Raw genomic sequence first — 13,673 nt, forward strand, 5'->3', positions numbered from 1 at the left:
AATTTATAAGCATTGAAGATTAGAAAGATGTAACAATACAGATTAAGAAGTGACCAGTACATGACGGGGATCCAAGAGAGAATGGCATCCCGGAAACAAAGAGAAGAGGTGATTTAAGAGGGCATGATCAGTATGATCAAATTGTGTCAAATGTAGAGCAAAATGAGGACAGGAAATAGCCCACTGAATTTGGCAACATGGAAATCATTAGTGACCTTGACATGGTGACCTCCTAAGGTTGTTTCTAGACTGTCTTTTTCTTCATCTCTACTCCCACCGCTGGGAGGCTAACCCCACTTCTACCCTGGGAGATTGCAGTATACTTACAACTGGCCTCCTCACACCCACTCCCCACAGTGAAACATGTCTAATCCTTGCCACCAACATCACCACCCCATTTAAATCCCTACAATACCCTCACATTGTTCTCGGAACAAAGTCCAAACCCTTAATATGATCTCTACACACATGGCCTGTGTCTCTCTTCAACAGCCCCCAACTCCACTCCCACCATGCTGACCTTCTCCCTGGAGTGCTACTCTCCCTCCCACCAAAAAGTCTTTTCATATGTAATTGCCTCTCTCTGAAACATTCTGCTTCCTGAAACCCACCACTTGAGCTGTGTGTGTGCATGCATGTACACATGCCTGTGCCTTGCTATGTCACAAGCATTCTTCCTCATTCTGCTTAAAAGGGAAACAGGGGACCTGGTTGGCTCAGTTGGTTAAGCGTCTGACTTTGGCTCAGGTCATGATCTCATGGTTCGTGAGTTTAAGCCCCATGTCAGGCTCTGTGCTGACAGCTCAGAGCCTGGAGTCTGCTTTGGATTCTGTGTCTCCCTCTCTCTCTGCCCCTTCTCCGCTCACACTCTGTCTCTCAAAAATAAATAAAACATTAAGAAAATTTTTAAAAAATCGGGGTGCCTGGGTGACTCAGTCAATTGAGCATCCCACTTCAGCTTAGGTCATGATTTCGTGGTCCGTGAGTTCAAGCCCTGCATCAGGCTCTGTGCTGACAGTTTAGAGCCTAGAGCCTGCTTTGGGTTCTGTGTCTCCGTCTCTCTGCCCCTTACCTGCTCACACTCTGTCTCTCTCTCTCTCTCTCTCTTTCTCTCTCTCTCAAAAATAAATAAAAACATTAAAATTTAAAAAAAAAAATTTTAATAAAATAAAAAAGGATAGCAGTCCACGATGTCTAGCCTGAGTCAAGTCCCCTAAATACCCCACACTCTATACCCTACTCCTCCATTACCCCATATCTCACATATCCTGAATTTGATTTTGGTAAAACTTTTCAAAGTTATTGCACAGTTTAATATCTGCCTCCCCTCTATGTCTGTTGGCTCCTTGAAGACCATCACATCCCAACTCCAAAAGAAGGCTTAATTAACATTTTTTAAATGTCGTTAAATTTTTTTATGTTTTGTTTATTTTTGAGAGAGAGAGAGAGACAGAGAGACAGAGAGAACAAGTGGGGGAAGGGAAGAGAGAGAGAGATACACAGAATCCAAAGCAGGCTCCAGGCTCTGAGCTGTGAACCCACAGCCGATGCAGGGCTTGAACTCACGAACCGTGAGATCATGACCGGAACTGAGGTCAGATGCTTAACTGACTGAGCCACCCAGGCGCCCCTACTTAACTAATATTTTTTAAATAAATCAATGGATATAGATTGAACTCTACAAAATATTTATTATTGTCCCCATTTTACAGATAAGGAAACGAAGACTCAGCAAGATCAAAACCTTTTTCAGGACTCTACCCAGCTTTGCCTAACTCTCAAACCCTAGCTGCTACCTGCTAATGTTTTGTTCATGTGTGTGTGTTCACCACTAGCTGGAATTTTTTAAGGGCAAAGTCTATATTTTATTCATCTCTGAGTTAGAGCTTATCTCTGGATTGTTGGTACTACAGTGTCCAGAAATATTGATTGAATTGAGTTGCAGAGAATCGAATTTCCTAGATTTGAGCTGAACTGAGCAAACATGCAAACCTTATAAAAATATGTTTAGATTTATCTTAGGAATTTTATATTTGGTTTATAATAGCAACTTCTGCCTCCCCCTCCTCCCTTCATTGCTATGGTTTCCTTCTTCAGGGAAATCTTATTTTGCATCCATACTTACAGCTAGTTGATTCTGGCAGAGGTTACCTCCTGCCCTTTCTTGCTTCAAGCACTATTTGTGTTTGTCTGATGGAGAGAGAATTCAGCCCATTATGAAGCAATAGAAATTGTGTGAATGCTTTCAGCACAAGAAACAGTGCACTTATGGGAAGTAGGGCTCTCAAGCTCCGCAGACTGCAGACCACTTTGGTGAAACAGAGGATGCCCACAAACCACCAACCATCCTCAGGCCCACTTGGGGCTGCCCCAAATGAAAACCACTCCCCAGGAAGTGAAAGGCTGTACTGCCTCTGATGAGCTGCAGACGAGACAGTGCCTGCTTTTATTAAATATCATAAACAAATGACTTAATAATACCAGAAACCAAGCCATGGATACAATAATAAAATAAATAAGCACTGATGCCACAGCCCACAGACCACCTGGTTCTCCAAATGTGGAATGTCAGGTGGTCCCCCAAAAGACTTAAAATATTCTAATTAAGGTGGTAATAATATTGATAAAAATAATAAATAACAATATTAACAATTAACTTTGAATACTGCAGTAAAGTTTATAAAGAAGTTCACATTTGCTCTCTCACATCTAAATAAGTCTAAAAGGAATATGGGACTGAGAATATAATGACAATTCCAGCACAGGTGAGGGCTCAAAGAGTTGAGTGACAGGCCAAATGCTTCATGGTCAGGGAGTGACAAAGCCAGGATTTCAACCTCTAACCACCACTAAAGGATAGACCACTTATACACACCTGCTTAGCCATCTTGCTGATTTGGGGATGTGGTAGACTGAATTGTTGTTCCAAATTTTTCACCTGCCCTGCATTATAGAATTATACATCTGAACACTCTGCCATATAACTTTATATAGTTTCTCCCACTATGAGAGGGTATAATTCCCTGCCTCCTTGATGTCTGGCTGACCATGTAACTTACTTTGGTCAATGACAGTTAATGAAGATAATGTAAGCAATAGCTTTAAAATGTTTGCATGGCTTGAATGACTCTCTTGCGATCATTTACCATGTGAAGATGCCCAGGGCTCTGGAGTTTGAGAAGACATTTAGGATAGACCTGCATCCAACCTGCATGCGGAAGCCAAATACAGATGAATCCATCCAAATCCAGTTGAGATCAAAGTCCAGGCAACTTGCAGATCCATGAGTGAAGAAACTAAATACTTGCTGCTATAAGCCAATGAGTTTTGAGGTCTTGAGGTTGTTTGTTATGCAGCAATATTCTGACAACAGCTGAATAGTACAGGGACTATGTCTGATTTGGGGACAGGGACTGTGGCTGAAGGGTGATGGGACTGTCACAATGTGCAGATATGAGCACAGGTTTTGAAGTCACAACTCGAAGAACTAGGATTCAAATACCACTTCTGTTGTGCCTTAGCTGTAGGACTTTGAGAAAATTACCTGACAGTCTGAGCTTTATTTTATCTAAAAATAGGAATAAGAATGCCTAGTTTATAGAACAGCTGTATAGATTAAGTGAGACCTTTCATGCCAACAACTAAGTAAAACCTCTACTTTTTTTTCACAAAATATTTAGATTGTGGGCAACTTGAGGTTAGCAAAGTGTCTTTAGTTCTATGTGCCACTTTTTGAACACCAGGACTTAATCAGTATTTATTCAAGGGCAAAAACAGAAAAGAAGGAAAAGAATAAGGAAGGAAGGAGGAGAAGGAGGGAGGGAGGGAGAGAGGAAGGAAGGAAGGAAGGAAGGAAGGAAGGAAGGAAGGAAGGAAGGAAGGAAGAAGGAAGGGGAATGACAGTTAAAATGCAACTAACTTCTAGAACTCACATGAGGAAAAGTGCTCCCACATGCCATTCTTCCCAATACATTCCTCACACCTCAGCTGCTAGGATATACAGACAGCCTAGATGTACATGCAGAAGGTTATAAAGTATGAGAAATAAAAATACGGAAATGAATGTGTTCCTTGTGATTAGGATCATGTTAATCACAGACTGACCAGAGCTGGAACCACCTGGCCCGTAGTTGTTTGCACCTTCTGTGTGCAGGGGGTATGGCTAGAGCTCAGTAACTATGTGCTGACTGAGAAGAGGATGAGTGACTTAGTGAATGGGGGTTCAGACAAGCCACTTGATAACCTTCTACAAAAGAAGAATATGTGGGACTGTGCCAAGGCAGTGAATCAAGAAGTACCCACACCATGCCATAGGCCTTCTGGACCAGAGGGTCTCAGTTTCCCTATAGTCCTAGAATTCTACAATTATGGCAAGGAAGAAAAGCACAGCCATAAACACCACAAGCAGGCAGTTAGTGAGCTGGTTGCCTGAAAAACACTTTTACTACATGACAACATTAATGTTTTTGTTTCTGGCACAAATTACTACTTTTTTAATAATAAATATTATATAGGCACCACATTATCAGGTACTGACACATCTAAAGCCAGCAGAATTTGGCCACTGTCTTTTTAACGTTTATTTATTTTTGAGACAGAGAGAGACAGAGCATGAACAGGGGAGGGGCAGAGAGAGAGGGAGACACAGAATCTGAAACAGGCTCCAGGCTCTGAGCTGTCAGCACAAAGCCTGACGCGGGGCTCGAACTCACGGACCGTGAGATCATGACATGAGCTGAAGTCGGACGCTTAACCCACCAAGCCACCCAGGCGCCCTGCCACTGTCTTTTTAATATCAACAGCTGATATTTTACTCTGGAAAATTCTTTTGATACCCAATCTGTCTCTAAAAAAATGTTGGTTTTCCTGGGCACCATCATTTGTTAGGCACTGAGGATACAGAGATGAAAACCAAGTCCATTTTATGTTGCCCACTGAATCAAGTTCTCCATGGGTTTGATCACTTTTTGACTTGTTATGAACACGCAATTTCCCTAATGCTGACTCACAGCTACTATCAGTGGGAGTCCAAAAGCCCTTCCTTTCAGAAGTTTGATGAAACTCAGAATATTTACAAATATTCCAAGAGTTTTTGACTCTCCATTTTTATCCCAATCCCTCCCCCATGCTATCCATACATAATTTATATTACCAATTGTGGTGTTTTTACAGCTCACCATGTTTCTCCTTTCAGCCATACCACCTGCCCCTTGGAGTCACAGCTAAGTGACTCCAAGAACCAAGCTGAATCAAATAGGTCCTCTTATTCAAGAAATTAAAACTTGAAAAAAAAAAGAAATTAAAACTTGAGCCAAGACACATTGTTGTGTATTAATTAGCTACTGCTGTGTAATAAATACCCACAAAATTTTAAATGGTGAACAACAACCTATCATTTCTCATTAGTCTATGGGTCAAGTAGACAGTTCTGCTGATCTATGCTAGATTTATTTATGCATCTCAGTCAGCTGCAAGTAGGATAGGCAGTTCTCAAATGAGCTTTTCCCATAGCTGGGGGCTCAGCTCAGATGGCTGGGATCACTCAGCTCTTCTCCGTGTGCCGTACTATCCAGTAGGCTAACCCAGGCACATTCTCATGGCAAAGACAAACAAACAAAGAAGTGGAAATCTGCCTATTCAGGTTTCTGATTACATCGCATTTGCTACTCTTTCAGGGCTAATTTTCAGAACCAGAATGAGAGAGGCCCATACAGTTACAGAGCGAATGGCATGGATGCAACAAGGTCTTTAATTAGGACTATTAATGCCACTAACCACAGGTTGGAAGTCAATAACACTATGGTAACACCCCAGAAAGAAGATATATGGAGGCTCAATGCTGATGTCCCCAGAGATTCCCTGACTTATGCCTTCCCAAGATTTGATCAATTATATGTGCTAGCTTTCTTCAATTATGTAAACTACCCCAGAATCCTGCCAATAAATCACCATTTCAGCTTAAGTCCACCAGCCAGTTTCCATTATCTGCCATCAAAAATCATCATCATCATCATCATCATCATCATCATCATCATAATCATCATCAACAACAACAACAGCAACAACAACTATAATGAGCTCTAAATAGTACAACACATTTTGTCATTTCTAGGTACAAACATTTCTCATATTCATCCCTTCCTTGCCACAGTTGGAGTTACTGTGTCAACTTGGACTTCCATCCTTCCCAGCCTGAACCACTACAAGAGGACTTCTGAACCAGAGTATTGAGCCACCAGACTGGGGCCTCATGTCAAAATGTTTTTGAGTCTTTAGTATTCTTCAGTTAATATTATTTGGTTTACTTACTGTTTTTGGTAATTTCCAAGTATTAGGTGTCCCACAACTCTTAACAGAACAAGTTGGTGATTTTCTATGGAATTCAGTGAGAGTTGAGAAGCTGTTCTTTTCACCTTTTTCAAATATTTATGATGCTGTTTGAAGAGAAATATCTTTTTATCATTTTTTACTTAGTAACCTGTTTTGGGGCCTCCCAGTCTCTATTTAACATGCAAAAATTAATAAGCAAATGATAAAGATTTTTTTTGTTACTTTGCCTATATTTATTTATTTTTTTTTTTTATATTCAGTTGATTTTTTTTAAATTTATTTTTTAATATATGAAATTTACTGTCAAATTGGTTTCCATACAACACCCAGTGCTCATCCCAATGATAAAGATTTTTTAAAGAAATGTGCTATTCATTCTATCTTCAGTAGAGAAAATAACATTATAGTTTTACCTTAAATTTTACCTGTCCAGCTTTATGATATTAGAATTGTTCCAACAACATGATGATTTGTTTGTTTATAGAAATCTAAGAATTACATTAAAATTTAGTCAATGACAAGAGAAGGAACCAGTAACTAAACTGAGGCAGAGGGACTGTAACAGTTCATGGGTATTGAAGAACACTCTGACCCAGTCTTTTGTGGTTAACTGAGATGTTATACATAAAACACTAGTCACATATCTCTTTAAAGAAGAATTTCGTTGCCTTCCAGGACTGACATAGTCATGTAGCTGATACAGTTGTAAAGTGTATATGAAATGGCCTTTGCTCTCACTATATGAGGAAAACTGTATGTAAATTTTATGATGTCCCTTTCAAAACGGTGTCATTGTCCAAATTCTACCTTCATTTAACTGTTTTCTCTTCTTTTCATTTAGAGATTTGTTGCCTTGGTTTTCATTCTAAGGCTTTCAAGGTTTGGCAAACGAGACTTGCAGATCAAATCTCACCCTCCCTCTTTTTGCAAATTAAGCTTTATTGTAACATAGCAGTGCTCATTTATGTTTACATACTCTCCATGGCTGATTTTGTATCACCTGAGCACAGTGAGTAGCAGCATTAGAGACCTTATAGCCCACAAAACCTATTTACTAAAGTTCTTTTCCAAAAATGCATGCTGATCTTGGTCTAATGAAAGGGGAATTGCCTTGGAGTCAGCAGATATGGGTTAGAACCCAAACTCTACCAGTAGGAACAAATCATCTTCTCTGAACCTGACTTTTCTCATTCTTAACTGGAAATAATAACCACAGCCTCATGGATATATTATGAGGATTAAATGAATGTGCAAAGAATTTGGGACAGAGTATACCTCACAGATATTAATGTTTCCATTCTTCCTCCCTTGCCCACTACACACAACCCATTCACTTTCTCTTGAGCAGTACAATTTCAATCTACAAAATACTTATTTCAAATAAATTCACTGGCATGTAAAGGATAAAACCAAGGCTTCTTATGATCCTCATATATGTGTAATTTCTCGTTCCCTGCCCCCCACACCTTCCTTTCTCCTGATGCACTTTCAAAGGAATGGAGCAATCTGCACATCTACAAGTTTGGGTAAGACATTGCTCTATAAGGTGAAAGCAAATCAGCATGTTAAAAATGTAGGTGTGGCACCAAGTTATTCAAAACCAATACAGTTTAAGGTCCACAAAATGCCTTCCCTTCAGGTAACAACAGAATCTCATTACAGCTATGGCTCAGTATTCACAAATTTATATTAATGCTTGACAATCCAATTCTAAATTGTGCCACAGAAATTCTCTACAGAAGTGCAAATTTTTCTAGTCACATAGTTGTCCTAATCCTTTAACTCTCTTTCTCACCACTTTCAGAGACCTTTTTATGCTTCTGTGACAGTGAAACGTATGTTTATGAAGATCACCACAATTTTCAAATTCAAGTTCTGACAGTCTGAAGCCACTACCCTCACTCACAAAAGCATGTTCTCTGTATCATAAACCCAGTTCCTACTTTTCTGTCCTTGGTCTCTGATTCCACTTCCCAGGCAAACAGAAAAGCTAAGCTCTAGCTCCAGGATGGGGAAAAGAATCCCAAGATTCCAGGCTATCATTTGCCTACAGTCTGCTGTTTACAAAATGGAAGTGGGTTATTGAAGAAGCAATGTCCAGCTGGAGTGAAAAGAAGCTGAAGTCAGGTAGGTTGCTCAACCAAACCAATAGTCCAAAAAGAAGAAGTCAAGAGTGAGCACCAGGTTTGAAAATTCCACAGGAGGAGTAATAAGAATGATAATTGCCTTTTTAAAAATACTCTCTTTGCACTGGGCAGTATGCTAAGTCCTTCAGTAGGGTGACTATAGTCATAAAGGTTGTTAGCCACACAGTACTGACCACATTTGAATGGTACTCCCTAGAGTCATGCAGTACCCTGTCTACATAGTCATTCATGGCAGGCCTGTATAAATATATCATAATTGCATTGTTGCACTGAGTATTTTCTATGCAATACAGGTTCTATGTCATTTAATTCCAGCAACAAGCCTCTGAGGTAGATTTTGTTACCTTCTTCTATCCAGATCTGGAAGCTGACTAACAGTGAGGTTAAATAACTTATCCATGTCTACACGGTTACTAAGCAGAGGAGCCAAGATTCAAACACAGTTTTGCCTTGCTCCATGCTTTTTCCACCATTCCACTGTGCCTCTTCCTAGTTTATTGCTTGTTAGTGAATACCTTGTAGAGTAGAGGAAGTTGAGAAGCTTTTACAGTTTGTAGTATTCTACCAGAACTTATGCAATTTCCCTGCAATGAGATAGGAACTCATAGAAGAAGACAGAGCTCTTGGAGGCCATGAGGGCACCATTTAATAAACTACTGGATGAAACTTTGAAATGAATAAAGACAATTATCAATTCTGAGACGAAATCCAAGTGAACAGATCTTACATCCTCCCAGAGGGTTAGCTTCCTCACAAGAGAGGCATTCATACTGGGACAACCTGGTCAATTGTTAACTTAGTTGCTAATAAGAATTTATTTCCCACCTGTGTCAGAAATCATGACTTCCAGCTTTAATGATCAACTCACACTGGTTCAGGCTCTTCCTCTTATCATAAAGCTTTACTTGGATCTGAACAAAGAACCTAAATCAAAACCACCCAGTTATTTACTATGAGAAGCAAGTTTCCTCATGAAGTGATTTAAAAGAGAAATTGTTAAGGTAGTGCTATAAGAAAGAGAATGAACAGAGTCAAAGACCAGCCCAATTTAGTCAACTGTGGATGATATCACCACCTCATTCCTGAAAGCAGCTTGACCTAGAAAGGAAAACAGCCTTTGGAATCTAAAAGACCTAAGTTTCAATCTTGCTTCTCTTTAAATTGGAATGATGACATTGATCTCTGTGGTGTAATGTAAGGATTTACAAGAAATTATTCACAGAGGGCCCAGCGCATGGTGCATGGTACACAGTGGATATTCTATAGAAGTCAGCTCACATCTTTCCATCCACAAGTGCCTGTGGTCTGTTAGCCTTGGAAACCTGACCTTAAAATCCTAATTCACATGAACCTGTCAATATTTGATTGCATGCAATTTGAGGGCAGTTCCTTTTGGTTACACCCAACACAAAGCACACATTCTACCTAATAGGCACTTAATAATCATTTGTTTAACTAATTAGTTAACTAGTTGACGGAATATATGGAATGGTTAGGGTCTCCCTAATGTTAAATGCAACTGAGATTTAAATCTTAATATTTAAGAGGTAAAATTGTAATGTTGGATTTCAGAAGTCATCAGAAAAGAGAAGACATTCAGAAAAGACAACACAAAAGAACACTGGGGTTTTCATGATGTTCCACACTATTTGGAAAGATGATGTCTAATCCCTTTTCTGAGGAACTGTATTATTGGTCATTTAAACTAGTACTAGAAAAGGCTAAAGTGATAAAGATTCCAATCAATTCCTCTTCCATACTCCCTAGAGACAGGACTACTTACTACTATCTAACATCATCTTTGCCCTGCCAATAATAGTTATTAATTGAACCATGGAAGGATACCAACCCAAGGATAAGAGAGAATCTGGGTTAGTAAGCTGTAGGCCCTGAAATTATAAGGTCAAGTTGACTTAAGAATTAAGCCTCCCATTCTGAGATGGTCAATTTTAGGGTCGTATGTGCTAAAAAATAAACAGGGAAGGCTAGTTTGCAGGAAAAAAGAGAGAGAGAGAATGGATCCAATGTGCAAGGAAAGAGAGATGAGAGGTCATTTGTTTCTAAAGACAAAGAGAGCAATGGAATTGCTGCCTAGTTTTTGGAAGCCTTCCAGTTCTCAAAATCTATAGCTTATGATAGCTATGAAGATCCATATTTATGTACTTCATACTTTATGAAGTACAGTTACTGTACTTCAACTCTTGGATTCCATTAAAATCCTTTGAGTCCTTATAATAAATTTCTATTTTAAATTCCCAATGAGCTACACTGAGTAGGTTTCTATTTAATATAACCTAATTATCCCTAACACAAATCTTAGTCTTACAAACTAAGTTATCAAATATAAACCAAATGTTTCTTAGTTCCCCAATGTATGTTCATATGTCAGAAATGTCCTCTCTGGCCCCCTTATGATTGGGTGGGTCATATGACTGTGTCACTTCCAGGCTAAGCACTCAATTGTTGATAAGAGACAACAGGACTCATCTTTTTTTTTTTTTTAATGTCACAACAACAGGTCATGTTCAAGATAGTAGCTGTTCTATTAGCTTGAGTCTCTGAGGAACTGTGATCAACAGTCTGCATATTAACTTACTAAGGACATTAAGCATGAATTAAAAATAAGCCTTTTCTATGAAAGCCACTAATATTTTGGTGTTGTTTGTTACTGCAGCATAATGTAACTAAATTGACACAGAGATTATTTTAGGATGTTCCCCAGTGGTACAAAAGGTAGATGTTGCAGGCATGAATGAAAAAGAGTAAGGGAGAATCAATGTCAGTACAAGATCATTGTTAGATATTATAGAAGGGAGAAAGTAAGTACAGGGCTAAAGTCGCTTGGATGAAGCCAGAGATCAAGTACTGAGAAACACTGGAAGAGATGGCAAAATGGAGTAAAAATGTCATAGGGCTAAAAATGCTTGTCATTGCCATTATCAAGGTTCAGGGTATTGGATTCATCATACAGGAATGGATATCTAGTTAAACATGCAGCCCTATAAGGTGGCCATCAGGTGAATGCAGAAAGGGATGAAAGATCGCCAACGTGAATGAAATATGAACAAAAGCATCTTAGAGCACTATTCACAAGAGTATGAAGGTCAAAAAGTAAGGGAACAGCAACCCAGTGTGTTAATTTCTACAAAGTCCTTCACATTTGTTAAATATAATATCTATATTAGTCCCCTCAGCATAACAAGAATCTGGATTGCACAAATTATGGTTCCTGGTTTCAAATCTAGGTTCTGCCACTTACTGATTCCATGCTTTTGGTTAATTCTTTAAGCTCTTTCAGCCTCAGTATTCTCATCTGTAAAATGGGGATAATAATACAACTCATTGAGGATCATGTTGACAATTAAATGAGATAATGTTGATAAAGTGTGCATATAAAAGATTGAGTATTTCAATTAACAATGCATAGGAATTACAATCATTATTTTCAAATACATAAAACACTGACAAATAATGGATAAATTAAAGTTGTTTTGTAAAATCCCAAGGGGCTTGACATAAAATCAATAGATAAGAGTTATGAGATGACACATTCTAGTTTAATGGAAATGGAAACATGAAAATTTTATAACTGTTAAAAAGATGAAATTGACAGCATCAAGAAGAATGAGTTCCCATTTGGGGGAAGCATTCAAGCAGAAGCAATCAGTACCTGGAGACCAAGAGAGTTGCTGTAGAAGCCGTAAGATGGGAACTTTTACAGTGTATTATAGTTTGGAGTATCTATGTCTCTGCAAACTTGCCTTGTACATTCATTCATTCATTCATTCAACAAATGGGAACTCACAACCTTCTCTGTGCCAAACACCATAGGCCAGGGGCTAGGGAAACAAGGTGTACTAACTCTCAAGGAACTAAGAGGCCAAAAAGGAAAACACACACAAAACAAAACAAAATAAAACCATGCAATGATTCATTCAGTCACTAGAAATGTGAAAAGTTCTAGGAAGGAAGATGGAGAGTTCTAGCACAGGGTGACAGATTGGGTAATCACAACTGTGAGGTCAGGACAGCTTCTCAAATAAATTAGGATTTAACTTAGTCCCAATGCACATGCAGGAATTTAGGTAGGTGAAAGACAGCTGGTTGGGGAAAGAACATTCCAGCAGATGGAATGGGTGGTACAAAGAACTGAGGCATGGAGTAGCTTGGTATTTAAAAAAGGAAGAAGAGGCTTGTTTGCTAAGAATGTTGTTGGAAAGAAGGAAAAAGAATGCAAAATGCAAAGAATGAAAAGCCCAGATTCCACATGGTTTTGGAGGCCAGGTTAATATTGATTTAAATGGCATGTTATAACTCCTTCCAAGAACAAGGTCAAAAAGTTTCAGAATCCTACCTTGGATGGGTGAATTTTGCAGAATAAAAATAAGAGTTTTATTCATACAGCCCATCAGGGTCATGTGTGAACACCCATTCTGTGCAATAATCAGGATTCATGTCCAAATACAGGAGTTGATTTCAATTTCACAGCCCCTCCATTACTCAGTCAGTATTATTTCTTGCTTAAAATTCTGCCATTAGCAAACAAAAGGTATTATGTCTTACAAGGTTCAGTAAAATACCATAATACCAGGAAAAGTGTTACAGGGATACAATACCAGCTAAAATACAAGAATACCAGATTATAATGTGAATGTACACACTCATATTGTCCCTACTTATTGAAGGAAATAAAGACTTTTTAAGGAAAAAAACCTGTTACTTCACAAATGTGCCCTACTTAATGATTCAAGTTTGAAGATACTCCAGAGCTTACAATTTCACAGGGGAGAGGAAGCAGAGTAAGCAACTGGAAAAAGCAACACTCAGAGTCAACCACCTCCAAGAAGATAACAGATTCCCATGGTTGTCAGGATTCAGAAGGGAGCTAACCCTTCCTTAAGTCAGAGTAAGAGAAACCAACAAGTAACAGTAGATTGTAAAATGATTGCTTGGTTGACACATCTCTGTGATAAATTGCATCAATAGTCCTAATTCCCTGCTTCTCCCTAATTCTATATCCTTTGCCATATATTTTTGTAGTGTCATCCACTGTAGATGAGGGTACTCCTACTTCCTAATTTGGGGCTCAAACATATGATTTTCTTTGGCCCACAGAATAAGATGGCTTTGAAAAGTCTTGTATGCTTCCACTTGCTCTTTTGAACCTCTGCCATTGCCACTGTCAAGAACAAACTG

The sequence above is a fragment of the Panthera leo genome, chromosome B1 (genome assembly GCF_018350215.1).
Source record: "Panthera leo isolate Ple1 chromosome B1, P.leo_Ple1_pat1.1, whole genome shotgun sequence".
Classification (NCBI taxonomy): Eukaryota; Metazoa; Chordata; class Mammalia; order Carnivora; family Felidae; genus Panthera; species Panthera leo.